Raw genomic sequence first — 14366 nt, 5'->3', positions numbered from 1 at the left:
CCTCCGCACGCCTGCCCAGCTCACCCATCACACCGCTAGTGCAGGGGGAGGGAGGGAGCTGACTGGGGAATGCCTTCTGGGGTTTTTCACTTCTCATAAATTGTACTCATTTCCCATAAATTGGCATTCTCTTCATGATGATATGCTGAAAAAGAAGAAAATCTGTTGGTTTAAGAACTGAAAAGGTACAGTTCACTTGAAGGTGTGCAGAGTGTGGTGAAAAGAGCAAGGGGTCAGAGGACAGGTGCATTTAATCCTGGCTGCCCGCTACTTTATGGGGGTGTAGTAAGGATCAATTGAGAGTGCAAATATGAAAGTATTTGTAAATTCTAAAGCATGATGTAAATGTCAGGCCTTTCCATTAATTAGCAGGCAGTATAGTGTTCCAAAATTATGCTGATTATTCTCTCTCAGACAGCACTTCCCAGTATACATTGATCTAACCGCAAAAACAGTGGGATCCCACAGCCTAGTTTTGCCACAGCAATTTAGAACTGTCAACACCATGACATGTCGTGTTGCTGACTTGGGACAATTAAGCTGGACTGTCAGAGGCCGTGGGCCCCAGAGATAACGCGCTGAGGTGGTGTCTGAAATGCTTGTAGGAGCTTGATCCTGGATGCCTTCCCGCCTGTTCACTCGGGATGTTACATTTCCTCCTTTGCTGCTTGAGACCGTGGTTTGTGTGTGGGAGCAATTTCTGTAACAAGGAGAAATACAGTGCCATCTGCACCAAATGGCCACTCACGTCTTAGACCCTAGACTGGATGGGGCTGTAGGCCTAACTGTTCTCTAGCTCTTTCTGAGGAAAGGAGGTTTTAATAAGTCTGTGACCTACTGCCAGGTGATCTTTTATTTATTTATTTCTTTTTTAATTTTATTTATTTATTTATTTATTTATTTATTTATTTATTTATTTTTAATTAATTTTTTTTTTCAACGTTTATTTATTTTTGGGACAGAGAGAGACAGAGCATGAACGGGGGAGGGGCAGAGAGAGAGGGAGACACAAAGTTGGAAACAGGCTCCAGGCTCTGAGCCATCAGCCCAGAGCCCGACACGGGGCTCGAACTCATGGACCACGAGATCGTGACCTGGCTGAAGTCGGACGCTTAACCGACTGCGCCACCCAGGCGCCCCCAGGTGATCTTTTAGAAATGTAAGATTATCTTAGATGTTTAAGTCCCTAAAACTGAAATCTGCTTCCTTTATATTTATAGTTGACTTTGAGATCAATTTTTTCTTTCTTCCATTATCCATCTGTCTGTCTGTTCATCTGACATGCATCCAAACAGATATTTTTTAAACACTGCCAGGCACTGTCATGGATCTTAGGTATATAGTGACAAACAGTACACACACCTTACAATGTAACAGGGAGGCTACCATTGAACAAAAAACCATCCAGATCAATATATAATTACAACCTGTGTTAGCTGCTTTCAAGGAGAGTTCAGGGCCCTATGGGAGAAGGAGTCAGCAGAAGGAGGCACCTGGAGACTGAGAGCCAGCTGGTTAGGCAGGTTTGGAAATCAGGAGACAGTATGTCTCTGTCACAGAGCTAGATTTTTTAAGGGATGTGAAAGAGGTAATTAGACACAGATTTTGCCCTTTAAATAACTTACAACTTGTGTAGTTATACATGCAAAAACAACTTGAAAATAGTACTAAGACCATAGAAAGGTACCAGGTTGTAATGCTAGACCTTCTAAGAAAGGAGAGGCCTGTCTGTGGAGGTAGGAGTATACTGAGAAGCTTCCTGGAGGACGTGGTTCCTGCGCTGAGGCTTGAAGGAAAAGGAGGATTTGTACCGGTGGTAAAGAGGGCAGCACCACTTCCATAATTCACGGAGAAGAAGTCACGAGCGCAAGTGGAAAGATAAAAAGAAGCCTTTTGGATGAAGCGCCTGCGGGTTTAGTCAAGAAAAATTTAATTGACCTCTTTCACTGGCTTAAATTGGCTTTTAGGTAAAGTGATCTATAATAGATCATCCAAATCCAAATGCTCTTGAAAATTAAAGGTGTCCTGTCCTGGGCAAATCAAGACGTATGGTTTATTTAATGTGACCAGAATACAGGGCTTGCCCCAAAAAGCAGGATGAGGAATGGAGCATGTATGGTTCCTTTGCCCCATAGTCATGTTTACTGTGGATTTTCCCATAGTTAAGTTATTTGACTTAATCTGCTGACCCTCCTTGGTATTTTAGCCTAGGTTAGGTCTCAGCCATCTGCAAGGGAAACAGCCTGGGTAGTTTGAAGACCGTACGGGCACATCAGAATACCCTCCTGGGTGGAGACTCAGCTCCAGGGGGAGGTAGCTTAAAGATGATTAGAACGATATGGTGACTGGTATAAATTGAGACATTCTGAGTATCTGTGAATACATGGGCTTGTTTTCCGTGGAAATTGTTGGAAGATAAGTAAGGCCTTTACTGTTGGGCTAATGAAGAATGACTCCGTAAAGAGGACTAAATGTGCTTAGCCCGTTTGGGTGAATGGCAGTCCAGATGTCCATTCTTTACCAACAGGCTGCTTCTCTGCTTTATGAGAGGCCTAGAGATCCCAGAACCTGTTAGTCTGAGATGGGACCCAGGCCCAAGATCTTAACCATTTTCTCTTGTCCCCCCACCTTGCTTACAGCTGGTACCAAGCTGTGCCTTCCTCTCCTCTCCCTGAGTTGGCCATGTCTGCGTCTGGCTAGTTTTATAAGGCTTTCTCTGACTCCTAGGATATGGAATCTAAACTAGTCAACAAGGTCACTTTTTAAACCAGACACATTTGTTACTGTATGGCCATCTCATATTACATACTTTCTAAAATAAGAGAGGATTTTTTTTCCTTCTTTGAAGCATGATATAATTGCTGCTTGTATAAAATAGCTCGACAAGTGGGCGGATGTAATGCCTACTCTGAGATTCCCCAGAGAGGAGTGAAGGGAGAGTGTTGGAATAAACTACCGGCTCAATGGTGGGTTCCTCCTGAGTGTGGTGTAGGAGTCTGGTGGGAAGTGCCTCTCCAGGATGTTGGAGCTGGCCTCCTGCACACCAGGGCCTGCCTGTGTGTGGCTTTAGAAACAAGCTGGGAGGCCCTGTCACTGCTTCACGCGGCTGCTTTCCGCCCACACTTTCCTCCTTTGTTATAGGTCCCTTTTGTCTGGCTGCTTTGCTTGAAACCTTTGGTTTTTGGATTATGAGATTTCCTTCTTCCTTGTTTTGGATGTGTTAGCCTCATCTAACTGAATTTTAGGTTTGCCTGATGAGGGGCTGGGGATAATTTGGGGAGACTTAAAAAGGGCAGAATTTCAAAGCCCTGCGAATGTATAGTTCTAGAAGAAGAGATGCAAGTCGGGAGTTGAAAGTTAACCCCCTCGGGCCCGGTAGGAGAGGGGCCTTCCCTATTCCTGATAGCCTCTGCTGTGTGTGTTCTTTCAATGCCCAGCCCAGGATTCTTAGTGGCCACTGAGCTTTACCTGTTGTGGAGATTGTTTACTGAGACTGTGAGTCTTCTTTTAGCCTCCAAGTAGAAGTGAATACAGCAGCCCTGAGGCCTGAAGAGGCCATGACACCTGTATCCATTTTGGTCCTGTGTGGTAGTCTGGTTGATGGCAGCCATGGTGTCCTCTGTCCCTAACCCCAGCATAAGCAGAACTGTTTATTTCTGGGAGATCATAGAGAATCACTGCAAAGGGCAAATTAGTTGGAAGCCCTTGTTCTAGTTGTGGTGGTGTAACAAATCATCCTTAGCTTAGCAGTATGAAAGAATAGCACTTATGATTATTGTTTTCTCTCATGTTCTGGAGTTGACTGGGCTCAGCCAGACAGTTCTTCAGCTGCTCAGAGTTCTTTATGCATTGGCCATCAGACGGTGGTTCGGGCTGGATGGAGGCGTTGGGAAGGCCTTCTCACATGTCTAGCAGTTGATGCTGGCTAGATCTCAGCTTGGGCTGTTGGCCAGGACATCTACATGTGGCTTCACCATGTGGCCCACGCTTCTTCACAGCCTGGTGGCTGGCTTCCAAAAGCTAGTATCTCAAGAGATATAACGTTTTTGATGACCTAGTCTTGGAATTCATACAGTGTATCACTCTTGTCTCATTCTGTTCATAGACAGCAAGCCATTCGAATAACCCAAGTTTGAGGGGAGAGGAATTAGACTTTCCCTATTGATGGGAGAAATATCAAAGGATTTATGGACGTGTTTTAAAACCATCACAGCTCTTTTGATGCCATTCTTCATCCAAATTGAATAGTTTTTGAAATTTTGCTTTTTAAAGGAGATGTCTTGTAGGAGAGACCTGCGGTGCACAAAATAGCCCAGCAGGCTGTTCATCTGCAGCTTTGTGCTATCCAGATGGAAAGGGAGACTACACCCTATGGCAGAATTTGGTTTCAGGCCAACACTTTGACATGCTTCAGATGATGTTCAAGTCCTTGGGGTAGAATTAGTTCTTCCTCCCAGTCAGTAACTGAAGTGCTCTGGTCTTTTCCCCACCCATCAATCATGGTCGTACCTCCAGCTCCTTCATCTATGTCAAGAATACTGAGAAATCATAAGGAAGAAGAGATCAGAGTTTCTGAACTTGTGTGATTCTTGGTAGTTCATTGTTCTCAATACTTTTTGTTTGTTTATCAGTTCTTGGCCTTTGCTTTTTGTTTGGTTTTGTGTTATCTTCTCCCAGATACTTAGCTGAGACTTTCATCTGGCAAAGCTACCCCAGGCTAGCTTTGGTTTCAGAACACAGCAGCATTTTCCTCATTGTAGTCTTGAGCTGTTTATCATTGAGATCTGCTGACATTTTAAGAAGGACAAACCTGTGTGTGTGTGTGTGTGTGTGTGTGTGTGTGTGTGTGTATTTATGAAGCTCGGAGAGTGTGCTTCCCGTTGTTGGGAAATTCGTTCTCTAGAAAGAGACTGTGTACAGACCATTGGTGCTGCAAGTCCATACTATAGAGACTCTCAGATTTGAAAAGTATATACAGTCTTTCAGGACTGCCACTGCTTTTAACTGGCTTAGACCAAGCAGCTGGTCTCATCAGAGGTCTTAACTCTGAGTTCCTTGAGAGTTAGAAACCACAACTCTTACTGAATCTCTGTAACTCCTAGCACATAGTAAGGTCTCAGAAAAATATTTATCCATTATTTGATGAATTTCATTTTCTTTTTCTTTTTTTTTTTTAGTTTGATTTGGCACACAATGTTACATTAGTTTTCAGGTGTACAAGTTCACACTTGGATAAGGTCATACGTTATTTATACTTTGACCCCAGGTGAAACTGCCATCTGTCACCATACATCACTATTACAATGTCATTGACTGTATCCTTATATTGTGCCTTTTATTCCTGTGACTTATTTATTCCATAACTGGAATCCTGTATCTCCCACTCAGCTTCACTCGTTTTGCCTATCCCCTTTACCCACCTTCCCTCTGGCATCCATCAGTTTATTCTCCATGTTTATAGGTCAGATTCTGCTTTTTGTTTATTCATTTGTTTAATTTTTTAGATTGCTCATATAAGTGAAATCATATGTTATTTGTCTTTCTCATTCTGACTTACTTAGCATAGTACCCCCTGGGTCCATCCATGTTGTCTCAAATGGAACAGTCTCCTCCTTTTTTTGTGGCTGTGTAACATAGTCCATTGTGTAAATCCACATCTCTTTTTAAAAATGAAATTAATTTTAATTCCAGTATAGTTAACACGTGGTGTTAGATTACTTTCAAATGCACAATATGATTGTGATTCAGTAATTCTATATATGACTCATTGCTCATCACAGTAAGTATGCTCTTAGTCCCCAGCACCTATTTGACCCATCCCCCACCTCCCCTCTGGTAACCATCAGTGTGTTCTGGATAGTGTTAAGAGTTTATTTCTTGGTTTGTGTCTCTCTCTCTTTTCCTTTGTTCATTTGTTTCTGAACTTCCACGTAAGAGAAATCATGGGGTATTTGTCTTTCTCTGACTGACTTATTTGTTTAGCATTATACCCTCTGGCTCTATTCATGTCATCAGAAATGGCAAGATTTCATTGAAGTTTACTCTTTTTTTTTTTTTTTTTTTTTTTTTAATTAGAGCTTGTGAGTGCGGTAGAGGGGAAGTAGGAGAGAGAATGAATCTTAAGCAGGCTCTAGGCTCCGCTCAGAGCCTGATGTGGGACTAAATCCCATGACCCTGGGATCATGACCTGAGCTGAAATCAAGAGTCAGATGCTCAACCAACTGAGCCACCCAGGAGCCCTGGCAAGATTTCATTTTTATGGCTGAATAATATTCCCTTGTGTATATATGCAACACATGTTCTTCATCCATTCACCTGTCAATGGACACCTGGGCTGCTTGCATATCCTGGCTATTGTAAACCATGCTATAGTAAACTTAGGGGTGCATGTATCTTTTTGAATTAGTGTTTTTGTTTTCTTTGGGTAAATACCCAATAGTGGAATTACTGGATCATATGGTATTTCTATTTTCAATTTTTTGAGGAACCTCCATACTATTTTCCACAGTGGCTGCACCACTTTACTTTCCCACCAACAGTGCATAATGATCTCTTTTTCTCCACATCCTTGCCAACACTTGTTTTTAGTGTTTTTTATTTTAGCCATTCTGACCAGTGTGAGGTGACATGTCATTGTGGTTTGATAAGGCATTTCCCTGATGATGGGTGATGTTGAACATATTTTCCTGTGTCTCTTAGCCATCTGGATGTCATCTTTGGAAAATATTTATTCAGGTCCTCTGCCCCTTTTTAAAATTGTTTTTTTTTTTTTTATGTTATATGAGTTTTTTATATATTTGGGATATTAACTCCTTATCAGATATATCCTTTACAAACATCTTCTCCCATTCCATAGGTTGCCCTTTTGTTTTGTTGATGATTTCCTTTGCTGTGCAAAAGCTTTTTATTTTACTGTAGTCCTGATAGTTTATTTTTGTTTTTGTTTCCCTTGCCTCAGGAGACCTATCTAGAAAAATGTTACTACAGCTGATATCAGAGAAATTACTGCCTGTGCTCTCTTCTAGGATTTTCATAGTTTCACGTCTCAGATTTAGATCTTTAATCCATGGTGAGTTTATTTTTGTGTATGACGTGAGAGAGTGGTCCCGCTTCCTCTTTTTGCATGTATGTATCCAATTTTCTCAGCATCATTTGTTGAAGAGACTGTCTTTTCCCCATTGTATTTTCTTGACTCCTTTGCCAAAGATTGACTGTATAAGCGTGGGTTTATTTCTGGGTTTTCTATTCAGTTCCATTGATTTGTGTATCTGTTTTTGTGCCAGTACCATACTGTTGTGATTACTGGAACTTTGTAGTGTAACTTGAAGTCTGGAATTCTGATTACTCCACTTTTGTTTTTCTTTATCAAGATTGCTTTGACTATTTGGGGTCATTTGTGGTTCCATACAAATTTAAGGATTATTTGTTCTAATTCTATGAAAAATGCTGTTAGCATTTTGATAGGGATTGCATTGAATCTGTAAATTGCTTTGGGTAGTATGGACATTTTAACAGTGTTAATTCTTCCAATACATGAACCTAGTAGATATTTCCATTTGTTTGTATCCTCTTCAGTTTCTTTGATCACGGTTTTATAGTTTTTTGGATGTAAGTCTTTTTCTCCTTGACTAAGTTTATTCCTAGGTGTTTTATTATTTTTGATGCAGTTGTAAATGCTGTTATTTTCTTAATTTCTCTTTCTGCTACTTTGTTATTAGTGTATAGCAATGCTATAGATTTCCAGGTATTAATTTTATATCCAGCCACTTTACTGAACTTACTTATTACTCTGGTAGTTTCTTGGCAGAGTTGTTAGGATTTTCTGTGTACAGTATCATGTCACCTGCAAATGGTGAAAGTTTTACCTCTTCCTTACCAATTTGGATGCCTTTTATTTTTCTTGTCTGGTTGCTGTGGCTAGGACTTCCAGTACTGTGTTGAATAAAAGTGGTGAGAGTGGACATTCTTGTCTTGTTCATGATCTTAGAGGAAAAGCTCTGTTTTTCACCATTGAGAGTGATATTAGCTGTGGGTTTTTTTTTTCCTTCTTTCTCTCTCTCTCTCTCTCTCTCTTTTTTTTGTTGTTGAAATTTTAAGGTCAGTTTATTAAGCTGAATGATGAGAGCTATCAGATGAATATTCTCTTGAAAAGTATTTTTTCTCAGAGTAAAAGATCAACATCTCAGCACAGCCACAGATACCGTGCCAGTCTGGGCTCTCTGCAGGTAGGGATAGTCCACTCGTCTGTCAGATCAGTGTCTTCTGGGTCAGCATGATTGTAGTCTGAGTCCTCTTTGTCATCCTTGTCATCCTCTGGCTCCAAGTCCTCCATTTCCTGCCAGGTTCATCCGCCTCTGCTGCTTGTAGCATCTTCTGAAAACTGGGTATCAGATGTGTCAAGACGATGATCTGTTTCAATATTTCGAATAGCTCTTTCCCACTTAATTTATTCTTTCCTGCTCATTCTCCTTCTTGCATTCATTTCTTTTTAATTTCTAAGAGTTCTGCCTCAAACTTGGCCTTCCAGCTTCTCATTTGTAACAGGAGTGCCATGAAAAAATTGCCTTTCAGCTTTGTCTGCTTCTTTTTCTGTTTTGTTTCCTCTCTTCCAGTTTCTTTTTAAATGTTTATTTATTTTGAGAGAGGGAGCATATGTGAACTGGTCAGGGGCAGAGAGAGAGAGAGAGAGAGAGAGAGAGAGAATATCCCAAGCAGGCACTGCATGGTCAGTACTGAGCCCAATGCGGGGCTGGAGCCCATGAGCCATGAGACCATGACCGGAGCCAAAATCAAGAGTCAGATGCTTAACTAAATGAGCCCCACTGGCGCCCCTTTTCTGGTTTTTATTTGATCTGTTTCATTTAGTTTTTCTCACACAGCTGTCCCTAAAGATCATCACCATACCATGGCTTCCTTCTGCCTGTAATGCTAATTGTGTTAAAATGTCTGAGCCATCATTGTCTTGTAGATTTTCTTGGGAGATTATTTCATAGAGGGGCTTCATCTAGGTATTTTTAACTGTATGTTAACTTGAGGGATAGCCTGGACAGTTTCTTCATTTTCTCAGGCCTCAGATGTCAGAGTAAGGGTGAAACTGGGTGGATTTTCTGATACTACTGGTTAATGACACTCTCAAGCTGCTCTTCACTCATCCCCTTCCTGTCCTCACAGCACAGATGTACTGCTGGTGAGAGAGAACATGAACAAAACTGGGGCTTGAGGGGGTAGCTGAGAGACCCTTGCCTGTGAAAGGAGTCGGGGTGGATGAACTCGAGAGCCTCCAGCTCATTGTGCTCTGCTGCTCCTCCGTAGTCGGTCAGCGTGGCCTCGCTGCTGCCCACGGACCGCCCAGCCACCCAGGTAGAATGCTGCAGTGGAGGCCGCAGTGCACCTCGAGAGCTGGCAGTGGCTGGGTGGGTGCAGGTGCCGAATCCCCGGCTGGGCCTAAAGCCAGGTCAGGCCTGCTGAGCAACAGCCCCACGTGGGCCTCCGCCTTGCAGTGGGGTCTTCATATATGGCCTTCATTGTGTCAAAGGATTTTTATCTCTAAACCTACTTTGTTGAGGGTTTTCATCATGATTGGATGTTGAATTTTATCTGTTGCTTTCTCAGCAACTATAGAGATGATCATGTGCTTTTTTTCATTTTGGTGATGTGGTATATCACATTGATTGATTTGTGAATATTGAACCATCTCTGCATCCCTGGAATAATCCTCTACCTAAAGTGGCTTCCAATGTTACTTACTAGTTCTCACGTAGAAATAGCCCAAAGGAGGTCCAAAGAGGAGAGACAGAAACATTTTTGAACGCTGTGTAGTGTCTTCTGCACAAGAATGGTGCGTGTAGCATATAATGCCTTCATATCTAAGTAGCCATCAAACAGAAAACAGATGAGTGTAGAGCATTTTCCCAGCACCTTGGTGGGACTAAAGGTCAGAAAATGGCCAGTTGCCTAATACCAGTTCTTTCTCAGTCCCCTCATTCTGAATTTTTGTCTAAAGGTGACTATCAAGAGGTTATGGTATCATGTCAAGTGACTGACCAGGGCCATGAATCAGTTGTACACCAGTCTTGAAGTGCTGTGAGTACACTTTGTGTCTCAGTGAACTTGCAGATCATGGTAGGGATCTTTGGAGGTTGCAACTGGGAATATATCTATTTATTGAGTGTCAAGGGTCTGTTGGACATGCTTGCTGGAAATAAAGTTTCATTCGGTAAATCTTACATTAACAGAGACCTGGAGAGGTTACTTGACCTTTTGCGTTAATGTTTTCTTTGCTAATATGGATGCCCTCTACGTGTCAGTTGTGCTGGAACATCCCATGGGCCATCATAGCTTCTGCCCTCCCCCACCCTCCTACTGTAGGCTCCTGCTTTGTATAGACCAATCTGATGTCTTTAGGACTGAATTGTTTGGGAAGAGAAGAGAAAAAAAAAAGCTTTGTATTACTTTTGATAATTGCTTTTTCTTTTAGAAGATGAGTATTGCCTGAAGTGAGGGAGGTGAGAGTAGATGCTCACATTTAAGAGGCAGGGCGTAGTCATTCTTTCACCCACAGAAGAGGATTTACTGAGTTCTTTCTGTGGTACCATCCTAAAAACTGGAGACAGAGCACTTAGATGAGGTTCTGTCTTCAAGAGGCTGGTGTTCTAGTGGAGTATGGCACCCAGCACATAACTCCTGTGTCCATCTCTCTTATTGGGAAAAGAGATAAATGTCTACTCTGCAGTACTGACTAAACATTAGTGTCCCTCAACCCATTTCCTACTTAAGAGTATCAAAGAACTGTCACATTTTAAAAAAATATTTATTTTTGAGAGAGACAGAGTGTGAGTGGAGTACGGGCAGAGAGACAGGGAGACAATCTGAAGCAGGCTCCGGGCTCTGTGCTGTCAGCCCAGAGCCAGATGCAGGGCTCGACCTCACAAACTGTGAGATCATGACCTGAGCCAAAGTCAGACGCTTAACCAACTGAGCCACCCAGGTGCCCCAGAACTGTTACATTTTTGATGCATACCAGCTTTTTGATAAGCTCTTAAATTGCTTGATATGGGACTGTAGGTTGAGGGTGGCTAAAATTAAACCTTGATGGGATTCTGAGATCTCTTCAGAACTAGAGATAGCTGTGAACGGCCCACTCTACTGCAGAAAATCAGTCACTGAAATATGAACTGAGTGCAGGAGAGCAAGAGATGGAGACCAAGAGACGAAGCCAGCTTTAAAAAAAGAACTGGTGATGTATTTAGACTATAGGTTCACGGGGATATTGATGTTTGGATGGATGGATGGATAGATAAAAATAAAAGAGAAAACCTGAGGACTAGGACGTTTTGTTTTTAACGTGAAAAATTGACCCAGCATTTCATTTATGCCTGTTGAACTGTCAGGCAGTCTTCCATTGACGTCAGCAAGGGCAGATTGAAATCTCCATGGCAGAGCGTGGCCTGGCCCTGATAAATAGGGCTGGTAATTGAATTAGAAAACATTCTGAGCTGTCAGCTAATTATGCTATTCAGGCAGTTGCTTTGTCCACGTTTATTTCATCCTTGAATTGCTTGAGTGACTTTCTCACTGGGAGAGGGGAAGTCGGCTTCCATGACTGAGGCACGTATTTTGTGTCTCCCTAAATTATGCTTCCTGTGCTTCCCTAGGGCAATACTTTGGCGTTTCACATCATTACAGACATTGTTGTAGGAGTTTTGATAGACATTAGTTTTGTTCTCATTTGTATTTCAGTCTGATCTTTGTTTCCAGGTCTGTGAGTGTACACGCACACATTATTCCAGTGCTCAACTGCTCTTTTCTTTCACAAAGGCAAATAACCAATTTGATTTCCCTTTTTCCAGCAACACTAAAACAGTTCAAAATGACCCAGTCGTGCTTAACATATTAAAACTGTTGATGGTAAGAAATTTAGAACAGCAGCTATAGTGTTAGAAGTGAAGAATTCAAGCCAACTTGTCTTTGAGTGTAAAAAAAAAAAATCATTATACACATACAGAGGTGTGTAGATTGACTGTTTATTCATCTTCTAGAAGATAGTAGTGGCTGTAGATGTGAAAGGTAGACAGTGCTCTTAAAGACTACAAGCAGATTCTGCAGGAGAAAAGAAGATTCGTCTTCTAATAAGGTTTTTTTCCCCTAATACCAATCTCTGATGATAGATTCTTCTTAGCTTCTACTTATAGAGAGTTGCCATCTTTTATATAGTTTTGTGTTTCAGGCTTAACTAGAAAGGCCTTCTTATTTCTTGAACACGTGATAGAATTTGATGCTGAATTTCTTAGGATTGTACCCTGATGAAGCATGGCACAATCAGATGCTTTGTGGATCTCTTGATGTTTCCAAGTCAGACCCATGTTTGGCCTTGGCAACATGGTTATTGCAAACCACACAGACGATTGGAGTTTAAATTCCCTGTTGAGAGTAGCAATCTTTTGTCCACCATTGTTTTTCTAACCCATTGTTTGACATGGTGCTCAGTCACTGGTGGCTGAACCGAACTGAAGTCAGGTCTCATTTGTATAAAATCCCTGTGTCACTCTCTTCTTTCTATCTTGCTGCCTCCCTGCTTTCCATTCATCCATCCATTCAACATTTTTTCTTCACTTACTATATGCCAGACACTGTACTGTTGGTAAATAAAACAGACTTGGTCCCAGAAATCTTTGGTGGAGGGTGTGGAGGATAGAAAATAAACAAGTTAGCCAACAAATAAATGTATAATTAAAAATTGTGAGGAGTGTAATAAATAAGGTACGCTGAAAGAGATTAACTGATAGAAATGGAAACCTAGGGTTTCCTAGGATGGTTTCAAGACCTGTTGAGGAGAATGTCAAGTTGGCGGAAGAGCATGGAAGTTCTTGGCTTTTCTTATCCCTGAAATGCAGCTAGATCAGCATCAAACCATTTTGCACACCTAGAAAATAGATCTGAAGGTTAACAACAATCTGCATAACTTGAGCCAAAGAACTCAGCAGGTATGCAGTGCGGAGGGGTGAGAGGGTGAAAGAGAAGCCGTGGAGGGTAGGGAGTGGTATTTGTGGACAGAGGACAGAGAAAGGGGAGGGGGAGAGTACAGGAAAAACAGTCCCCTGAAAGCTGGAGAGAAAGTCGAAGCACCCATAAGTGCCTGAACAAGAAAGGGAGAAAGGAGGAAGGAGAGGGTTTCGGTATCATTAGGACTCTATACAGGGCAGAGCAGCATTGGGAATCCCACAGCCCAATACCTGGCTGTCCCCTGGTGAGAAGAGCAAATCCCCAGGAGCAGGCAGCGAGGTCTGAGGGGTCTGTGAGCCACACGGAGGAAGCGGTTCCCCTGCTACCCTGAAAGGAGGGCATTTGGCACGGTCTCACCACAGGCAAAGGTCCCAGTGGACCTCAGAGAATACAATTGTGGTATTGAAACAAAAACACCAGGGTGTGGTGAAACCTGATGCAGGTTGTGTGTTTACCATAATCCCTGAAATGCTGCTGCTACACACAAACTTATTCTGGGGCAAACCAGCATCCAGCCACAACCTCTGAGAGTCTATAGCAGTGTGATTGTAGGAATGTTCACAGGGGCAACCTGGCATCTGACCATTTCTTGGTGAGACTCTCCCCTAGAGGGTTGGAGAGGGTCTAAGCCGCAGGGCCCTCAGAAGTGAGGGGTTTGGAAACAGCCCCATCTGAGATAAAATTTATGAGGGCACTGCTGCCTGGAAGGCTAATGGCTTGGACACGGACACTATAGAAGCGGGGAGTAGACAGAAGCTGGAGACAAATGAGGGGTGCTTGATTGTTAGGTAGAGCACAGAGTTCTGATGCTAGAGACTGGGAATCTGGGTGATGCCATTTTCACCTCTCCCACGCATGTGCATACGTGGGCACATGTGCCACACTGAGCCACCCCAGTAAGCTAAGTAGCACCACCTAGTGGAGAATGGAGCTACTACACCAAGCCCTGCCCAACTGTACCAAGCAAGCCCTAGAGGACCACCACAAGTCCCTCTGCCTGCTTAGGGTGTGGAATATAAAGTGCTTCATAGTTTGACTTCTAGGGGAATCTGGATGTAATTTCATTCAGATTTCATTCTTTTCACTGGTCCATCTGTTTGTGTGTGTGTGTGTGTGTGTGTGTGTGTGTGTGCGCGCGCGCTTGGATACAGAAAGAGAAAACATTTTTATTTTCCATTTTTATATAAATTTTTAAAAATTTTTACTATTTTTTTGGGATTTATTTTTTATTCTATTTTACTTTCTCCAATTCATTTAATTCTATTTTATTGTATACATATTCTTAATTTTTAAACAATTTTTACTTTTTTTTTCTTTTTCTTTCCTTTTTTCCTCTATGCAATCAAGCTTCTTTCAACACCCAG

At 42.2% G+C, this 14366-nt stretch overlaps 1 protein-coding gene and 1 long non-coding RNA gene across 8 annotated transcripts in view; both read left to right on the top strand.

Moving 5' to 3' along the window:
* Positions 1-14366, top strand: part of ALG9 (ALG9 alpha-1,2-mannosyltransferase) — a 105164-nt gene that overhangs the window by 70762 nt on the left and 20036 nt on the right. The window lies entirely within an intron of this gene.
* Positions 1621-8657, top strand: LOC123600647. Its single transcript, XR_006713722.1, has 3 exons — positions 1621-1630; positions 1853-1857; positions 8528-8657. It is a non-coding gene; the product is annotated as an uncharacterized LOC123600647 (long non-coding RNA).

Source organism: Leopardus geoffroyi, chromosome D1, assembly GCF_018350155.1.
Source record: "Leopardus geoffroyi isolate Oge1 chromosome D1, O.geoffroyi_Oge1_pat1.0, whole genome shotgun sequence".
NCBI lineage: Eukaryota > Metazoa > Chordata > Mammalia > Carnivora > Felidae > Leopardus > Leopardus geoffroyi.
Note: the sequence above shows the minus strand (reverse complement) of the source record. Positions and strands in the feature narration are given on the sequence as shown.